The following is an 8,892-nucleotide window of genomic DNA, read 5'->3' on the forward strand; positions in this document are numbered from 1 at the left end:
GTAGAGTCAGGAAAGAAATTCAGCCTGAATTTTGGAGGAGAGGGATATGAGTTCTGTGGATATGTTTTATTTACCCTTACTGGATTAGATCTCATTTTATCTATTTTGTATGATTTTTTTAAATGTCAAGAAACATTATCTTGAGAAATAACTTCGCCATCTTTATAAGGAGATGCCTTTCTGAAATACGTGTAACTGTTTATAACTCATTGACTGGGACATAGTATTATGTATTTATGGCAGCCTCTCTCTCTATGTGACTATTAAAGCTGTATTACATATAAATATGTATTAGGTAATTTGAGCCATAGCTTTTGAGGAGCTTGGAAACTAAAGGGAAAGAAAAGACACTTCGATAAAACTGTTGTAAGAATTAACTATGTTTTAAAATATTAATAACAAGTTATGTTTAAACAATGTAACACTAAGCTTCCCACGTTGAAGTCAAAGGTCTGGATTGCTTTCTTTTATTTCCTTCTTTTCCCAATCTTTTAGAACTTAAGAATTTTCCCCAAGTTTGGATAATTTTATATTAATAGATAAAAACTTTGGGATTCTTTGGTCAGGGCATCCAGCAAGGTTGCTTTTACAGAGAATATATGTGTGTGTACATGGATGAGTTTGTATGTGTTTTTCCCCTACTGGGAAGGAAAACTAGGGTAGATCATCAATTTGTCCATGTGAAGTTGCTGACCATATGTATTTGATAACATGCATAAATTAACTGATCAATGTGTTTGGGCAAGTTCAGCAACATTGCTCCTGTCGTTTCTGAAATACATATTTTACCAGCTTGCAAACTAAAACTTAAGAGAAAAGGCATTATTTTTATTTAAATCTATTCTAATTCCTCATTCTTAAATTGGACATTCCTAACACTCCAGTACTCTTGCCTGGAAAATCCCATGGATGGAGGAGCCTGGTAGGCTGCAGTCCATGGGGTCGCTCAGAGTCGGACACGACTGAGTGACTTCACTTTCACTTTTCACTTTCATGCATTGGAGAAGGAAATGGCAATCCACTCCAGTGTTCTTGCCTGGAGAATCCCAGGGACGGGGGAGCCTGGTGGGCTACAATCTATGGGGTCTCACAGAGTCGGACACGACTGAAGCGACTTAGCAACAGCAGCAGCAACGCATATTGTGTTTGATAATCAGTTCCAAGATAACAGCATTGTCCAACTGGAAGGGGCTTGACTACAAATTTATCATTTTTCACAGTGACTCAGAGTGGTTCAGAGATTTTTCCAGTTCTTGAGAGGCCTAGAATCCTGGTTACATCCTGCAGGCACTTGACCATTCCCTGCCAGGAAGCATTGTCTTTATGTGAATGAATTTTCAGTTCTGTTCAGTTCAGTCGCTCATTCGTGTCCGACTCTTTGCGACTCCATGGACTGCAGCATGCCAGGCCTCCCTGTCCATCACCAACTCCTAGAGTCTACTCAAACTCATGTCCATTGAGTCGGTGATACCATCCAACCATCTGATCCTCTGTCATCCTTTTCTCCTCCTGCCTTCAATCTTTCCTAGCATCAGGATCTTTTCCAGTGAGCCAGTTCTTCGCATTAGGTGGCCAAAGTATTGGAGTTTCAGCTTCAGCATCAGTTCTTCCAATGAATATTCAGGACTGATTTCCTTTAGGATGGACTGGTTGGATCTCCTTGCTGTCCAAGGGACTCTCAAGAGTCTTCTCCAAACCACAGTTCAAAAGCATCAGTTCTTCGGTGCTCAGCTTTCTTTATAGTCCAACTCTCACATCCATATATGACCACTGGAAAAACCATAGCCTTGACTAGATGGACTTTGTTGGCAAAGTAATGTCTCTGCTTTTTAATATGCTGTCTAGGTTGGTCATAACTTTTCTTCCAAGGAGTAAGCATCTTTTAAATTCATGGCTGCAGTCACCATCTGCAGTGATTTTGGAGCCCCCAAAAGTAAAGTCAGCCACTGTTTCCACTGTTTCCCCATCTATTTGAAATGAATTTTAGGGTTATATCATTCATTTAGGGCTAACCGTGATAGAAAAATTTAAAAATGTAAAAATATAGTTGCTACTTGTCTCAGTGTGGCTGACACTATTTCACTTAACCTTGAGGGGGTTCAGGGAGTGGCCTATTTTTAGCAGAGACTTCATTGCACTTTTCACTGGGTGATGCAGTGATGATGAGTCCTGAAAGATTAGCCAAATTTTTATCATTATGCTTTCTTCTATCCTGATAGGAGCCGGCTGTGTTGCTAAATTTCAAGAGGTTAGCATAATCAATACAACGAAGCTATAGCAAAAGAAATGATTTCTCCTTCCATTACTTGAATTTTTATAAAAGCAATACATGTTAGGATTGATTTTTTTTAAAAAATCTGTGCAAAGCTCCAGGTGGTGTCTATTATTCAAAAATGGTTTAAAATATGAGTGGGATAGGAAATGAGGAGTGAGTCAGTCCAAGAATATGGAGTAAAGAATAGAGTGAATTCAGATCACAGCTTAAAACACTGTTGATTCTCATTAAACCCCCATCTCATTTCACAGGTTCCACACCAGCGGTCTAACCCAGCAGGAGCCAGGCTCTCCATGGATGGCCCTGGCCACCTCAGCCCCATCACTCTCTGCCTCCTATCCTTCACTCCATCCACCTAGACCTTCGTGGTCCTCATCAAGTTCTCCATGCAGGCATATTCTAATCTGCTGCTTGGAATGCCCTGTAAAGAAAGATGTGCTAGTGGCTGGTTCCCACACTCCATTCAGGTCTTTGAACAAAAGCCACTTTCTCAGAGTCATTGTGTCTGAATGCCTCATCTAAAACCTCTCCACCCTCACCACACTCTAAATACCTCACCCTATGTTGTCTTCGTGTCACCGCTGGCCATATTCCATCTTCATTTGTTTGTTTTCTGTCTCTTTGCTCTGTTATTCAAACTTCATGAGTTGGGGTCTTTGTTTTGTTCATTGTTATATCCCCAGCATCTAGATCAGTTCCTGATAATTAGTAGGTGCTTAATAATAATTGGAGTAAAATCAGTGAGTTCCTTCATGAGAAGATAATTTTGAAAGGCAAACAGTGAAGGAAACCAGCAAAGTTCCTTCCTTCATGGAATTTAAAATATTTAGCCTCTTATTTTAGTAAGTTTACATATATTCTAGTCCATTAAAGCAGAACATATACTTATATCAAGCCTAGAGACCAGGAAATGAGAAAGATACACATAAAGGAATTCTTTAACTTATTAACAGCGAAAATTGTATATTTACTCAAAGAGTATCTTCTTCTGCTGCAGAAGCAGAGCTTAGTAATGAACAGTATATGTTCATTGATTTAATTTAAGGATTACAAACATACTAGACATTCTATCGGAGACACAGGTGAGATAGTCTGTTGTTCAATTTTAGTATATCAGATTTCTTTTCCCCCATTAAAATTTTTTTCTCTCTGTTTATTTTGTTAATTTGTCACGTGAAGAAAGCACTCTTAAAAGGATGCAGAACATTTCTTTTATCTACGAAAACAAACAAACAGTAAAAGTAAAAAAAAAAAATAATCCCAAACACTTTAAGGAATACTCCTGCAGAGTGTCTCTGCCAGAAGTTCTGTAACTACAGCAATAGTCGGTCACCTGACCTGTGACCGGCTAGATACTGTGAAGCTCTCCAGGACAAATAATTCTCTGTCTTTGTGAGAAACATAGAGCTTGTAGATGAATGACCCTGAGGACATAATGGAAATTTAAATACACCTCCATTTCCCAGCCTTACAAAGAACATACAGGGCATGCCATGTATAAGTGATTGTTTGAGACTGGAAGCTAGTACGATTTATGTTATTGGTTCTAAATATTTGTTAGTCACAAAATTTCAGTCCCTGTGACAATAGTAAAAAGTATGAAGAATATATTATTCAAAATGTTAAAGATTAATACTTTCCAGCATGTACTTTCTTTTACTTTTCAAACTAAAGGGAATTTCTTTATTTTGAAAAAGAAAAAGAAACTATTTATTTATTTTGACTACAGCATGCAGCATGCAGGATCTTTAGTTCCCCAACCAGGGATAGGACCCGAGCCTCCAGCAGTGAAAGCATGGATTCTTAACCACTGGACCACCAGGAAGGTCCCCAAACTATTTTTTTTTAATTTATTTTTAACTGGAGAATAATTGCTTTACAATGTTGTGTTGGTCTAAACTATTTTCTAAAAGCAGTTCTAGGTTCACTTCAAATTTAAAAGTAGGGTACAGAGATTACCCAAGCAACCGCTTATCCTTACGTTCATAGTTAATCTACTTGTGTCAACTTTTAGAAATTAATATTTTATGTGAGTTTTGTATCTTTTATGTTTTTTTAAGCATATAATTGATTTATAACTCTGGAAATGTTATTTCATTATTATTCAAAAACTGAAATTCTGAAAGTCTTTTTCCCTCCATTATATTCTCAATCCATGTTCAAAGTACCCCTCAATATTCCTCCAACTCTTTTCTACTTCTTTTCTTTTGCTCTTTTTCTGCTCTCTTCCCCAATTTAACCTAAACATAATAGCCAGCATCAATCTTCAGATGCCACTCTAATCACATTGCATTTTTTTTTCAACAAGGCAACACGTCTAAAGTGGTTGCCTCTGTGAACTCTCCCACTCTTTTATCCCTCGCTACACACATCAGTAATGTAAGAATCGTGATGTAAGAATTGTGACAGAGCAAAGTTTGTAGGTACACGTGGACTTGGAGAGTCTCCCTCGTTATTGTGTCTTTTTTTTTTTAGATTTTTTTTTTGATGTGGACCATTTTAAAATCTTTGTTAAATTTGTTACGATAATACTTCCTTTTTATGTTATTTTATTTTTTTGCCACAAGGCCTGTGGGATCTCAGCTGTCTGCCCAGGGATCAAACCCGTATCCCGTAAACTGGAAGGAAAAATTTTAACCACTGGACCACCAGGGAAGTCCCTCCTTGGGTATTTTTATACATCACTTCATTCCTGCCACCTCCTTCACACATGTTTTACCTGACAGGCCCATCTCCAGCTGTATTCTTCATTTTGTTCAAACAAATGTAAATTTCTCTTTTCTTTGAGCCTTTATGGATAATATCCAAACTCCTGATAACATAATGTTTCTTCTATTCAAAGCATTGCTAAAAATTAATCTCTGTGACACTTTCTAAAGCTTCTTTTTAATCATACCCACATTCTTTCAAAATGAATGTAGCTATCTCCTTATGCAATTGTAATTAGCTCTGTTCATTCTTTCTTGGGCTCTTATGAATGGTTAATGAGTGCTTCTTTCTCTTTGTGAAATCTGTAAATATAAATTGTTAAGGGGATCTAGGGAGTTTGGGGAGTGGGGAGGTCTCATTCTGATGGAGGGATCAAGAATTATTTTCTGGGAAAAAAAGCTTTTCAGAGATGGAGGTATGGATGTGTAACTAATAGCATTGTAACTTTTAATAGTGAGAAATGATACATAGTTGAACTTGTGTGTGTGTGCTGTGTGCTTAGTTGCTCAGTTGTGTTCGACTCTTGCGACCCCATAGACTGTAGCCTGCCAGGCTCCATGGGATTCTCCAGGCAAAAATACTGGAGTGGGTTGCCGTTTCCTTCTCCAGGGGATCTTCACGACCCAGGAATCAAACCCAGGTCTCCTGCATTGCAGGCAGACTCTTTACTGACTGGGCTACAAGGGAAGCCCATAGTTGAACTTACGTAGGTTATTTCATCTTTATGTATGTAAATGTCCTAATTTATAAAATTAGGAGATCAGGAATATAAATTAAAATAGAAACAAACATGTTAAATAAAAATGAAGCTGGATGGGTATAAGAAGCATTTCATTGTTTCTTGATCATTTTGCACTTTGACTTTTAATAGCCACAAAGGATGAGATAAATTTCTTAAGGAAAACTGCCCCACAAACACAAGTGCTAATATATGGCAGCTGACACTTGGGACCTGATAAGTGGAAAGCAAATGCCCTATCTGAAGGGAACTGTATCCGTTTAGCTCTACTTATTGTTGTCATGTAGGAGTGTGAGCTCAATGTGTCTAGATCTGAGTTTTCAAAAGAATTAAGAAATTGGAATTTTGATACAAAATCTTCTGACTTTTTAAAGTGACCTCTAACAAAAACAAAGCTGTGTAGTCCAAACTAAACCCAATGAGGTCAAACAATGAGGGCATACCCAGCTCAGGGCCTGCCATGATATGTTTCCTAAAGACTAGATCACTCTAAGATTCCTTTCTGTGCTAGAGAGCTCCATGCTAAGTTCTTTGAGGGCAGGAACTATCTATTCTTTAACTATATAAAAAGCATTGCTACTGTGGATCAGCAACTGACAAAAATATTTAATCAAAACTCTCCTTGGATTGAATGTTTATGGGGAAATTTGACCTATAAAGGTACTTTTAGTGGACAAAGAACACTGATAGTTATGAGGGAAGCCATTTTTAAGAAAGGGCCCAAGCAATAAACCGTGGAACCTATGTTAGAATCTGGTTAGAAAAGATTTAACAGGATGCAAAGGAAAATGACAAATAGCTAGAGTATTTCTGGAAGTACAGGATAATGGGGAATCAAGGAGAAGGGAGTTATTCATAATAGTGGACTGTGCTGACTGGCTTTTGGGAGTGAAGAAATCAAGTGATTAGTCCAGGGAAGAAGCAATTTGATTTGGCTGAGAGGAGGTTATTGGAAACCTTGGAAAGGGTGGCCCTTTGCATGAGCTGGGATGGAAGCCAGGTTGGAGAAGGTTACTGGAGTTAGCGGTGAGAAATTGGAAGCACCAGAGGTATGCCAGTTTCTCAGGAGTCTGGATACAAAGAGAAGAGAGACTAGGGGAGAGTTGAGGAATCCGTTGGTTTCAGGGAAGACAATGTGTTGGAAATGGGGAGTACCTGTGCTCGCTTGAAGTTGGATGGTGATACACTCTCTTCATTGTCACTGGTATATTGGAAAGTAAGTGACCTATTTTGACTAGCATGCCTGGTGACTTATGTGAACCCCTCTCTGGTGTGCATAGTTGAAACATAAAATTTCTTGCTAGCTTCTGCATGAGATAATTAATAAAATTATGACTCATCACTTGAGCATATTTGGAGTATATTCAGAAGTTCAATACCTTCACTATCTCACAGGTTGCCAGAAATCAACTATCTCTCCTATGTTTGAAAGTCACTTTAGCATGTAATAGTGTCTCCAGACCCATGGGTTTAGTTCATTAAAGGTGGCTTGTACTTTAAGAAATTGACTGTGGGGCCAAGCTGAGCCAAGAGTTTTCTGTGGTTATTTTTGCAGGCTGTGCAGAACGGGATCTCTACCTGTCTATGTGCAGCCCTTCTTCTGAATTCCATGTCTGTCCCCTTCCTGGGGCCACTATTACCTAAGCTGACCCACATGCTCCGGCCCTTGGACTCCAGCATAATATCAGATTGCTAAGAGCTATGGAAGACCTCACGTCCTCAGGTGTCTTACAGCCGTTTCTTTTTTCTTTTCTTTCTTCTACTGAGTAGTACAACACACTTATGTTTTCACGAATTTTAAAGTTCCTGTTAGCCTATTTGTGGAAATGAAACATAAATCCTGTGGTGTATGGTACACAGGCAATACATAGAAATAGAAATCTGTCTTTTTGTTGAAATTCCCTAAAAAACACATAAATAAAGCTTGTATAGAGGAGGGGAGACTAGTGGATTTATCTTGAAATGGTGACTTTGGATGAAATGATTGATTTCCTTGGTTATAATACACTATTGTGTTGTTGTGTAACATGACATAGTTCTGTTGATATTAAAAATAACATAAATGTGATGGTGTAAAAATGTGCATTCCTCCAGCTGATCCCTTTATTTGTTTCAAATTTAAAATTAACTTACTTCAAATTTGTTTCTTCTCTTCTGGTAAAGGTATTAAAACAGGTGACTGGGGAATTCCCTGGCAATCCAGTGGTTAGGACTTCACACTTTCACTGCTGAGGGCACAGGTTCAGTCCCTGATTGGGGAACTAAGATCTCACAAGCTGCTTTAGTGCAGCCAGAAAATTAAAAAAAAAAAAAGGTGAGTGATAGTTATCCATCCAACTAGCTTTTATTTAGCACCTTTGTGGATTATGCCCTAGTGCTGATGATAAACAATTTGAATATATTTCTGTGTATCTGGCAGGGGACATGGTCAATTAAGTGACTGCAATGGAGTGGCAGGTACCATACCATGAGAGCACAGAGTGAGCAAGCGGCTAATCTAACAGGACAGAGGTTTCTCAGAGGAAGTCACCTGTGACATAAGACCTGAAGGAGCATAGGAGGGAGCCAAATGCAGGGTGTCGGGGGGAAGGTTCTGAACAGAGGGAAAGGCGGGTGACACTGTCCCAGACTCCAGTCAGACACAGCAATTCAGGAAATGCAGAGAATGTTAGCTCTCATTCATCCAACAAACAGATATGTTAAGCACCTACAGTGTGTCAGGCATTATACTAGTCAGTTATAAAGTCAAAGCAACTATCTTCATATGTTTGCTCTGTAGTCAGGAAGAAATGGCAACCCACTCCAGTATTCTTGCCTGGAGAATCCCAGGGACAGTGGAGCCTGGTGGGCTGCCGTCTATGGGGTCGCACAGAGCCGGACACGACTGAAGTAACATCAACACATTAACAAATAATTGCAGGATAGTATATACGTAGTGGAATAGACAGACAGTACAAAGGCTGCAGTAGAACAAAGGAGGAATAATCAATTATGCTTAAAGGTTTGAAGGAAGCCTGGAGATTTTTTTTTACCACAATCCAAAAGTTAAAGGGACTTTTTGTTCAGTTTTTACTTAGGTGCTTAATTCTGAATTCAAGATTGTACTACCAAGGTAATATGTTTGCTTTCAGCTGGTTTCAGAATAAGAAGCCTAGAGTAAGTGATCAGA

General features: G+C 38.7%; 1 long non-coding RNA gene across 1 annotated transcript; it reads right to left on the reverse strand.

Annotated features, from left to right (window-relative positions):
• Positions 1–657: 657 nt before the first annotated feature.
• LOC145504319 (uncharacterized) lies at positions 658–3,530 on the reverse strand. Its single transcript, XR_014052155.1, has 2 exons — positions 1,376–3,530; positions 658–888 (listed from the first exon to the last, which is right to left on the reverse strand). It is a non-coding gene; the product is annotated as an uncharacterized LOC145504319 (long non-coding RNA).
• Between the last annotated feature and the right edge of the window lie 5,362 nt (positions 3,531–8,892).

The sequence above is a fragment of the Giraffa tippelskirchi genome, chromosome 1, assembly GCF_054371585.1.
Source record: "Giraffa tippelskirchi isolate mGirTip1 chromosome 1, T2T-mGirTip1v1.2.pri, whole genome shotgun sequence".
NCBI classification, from domain to species: domain Eukaryota; kingdom Metazoa; phylum Chordata; class Mammalia; order Artiodactyla; family Giraffidae; genus Giraffa; species Giraffa tippelskirchi.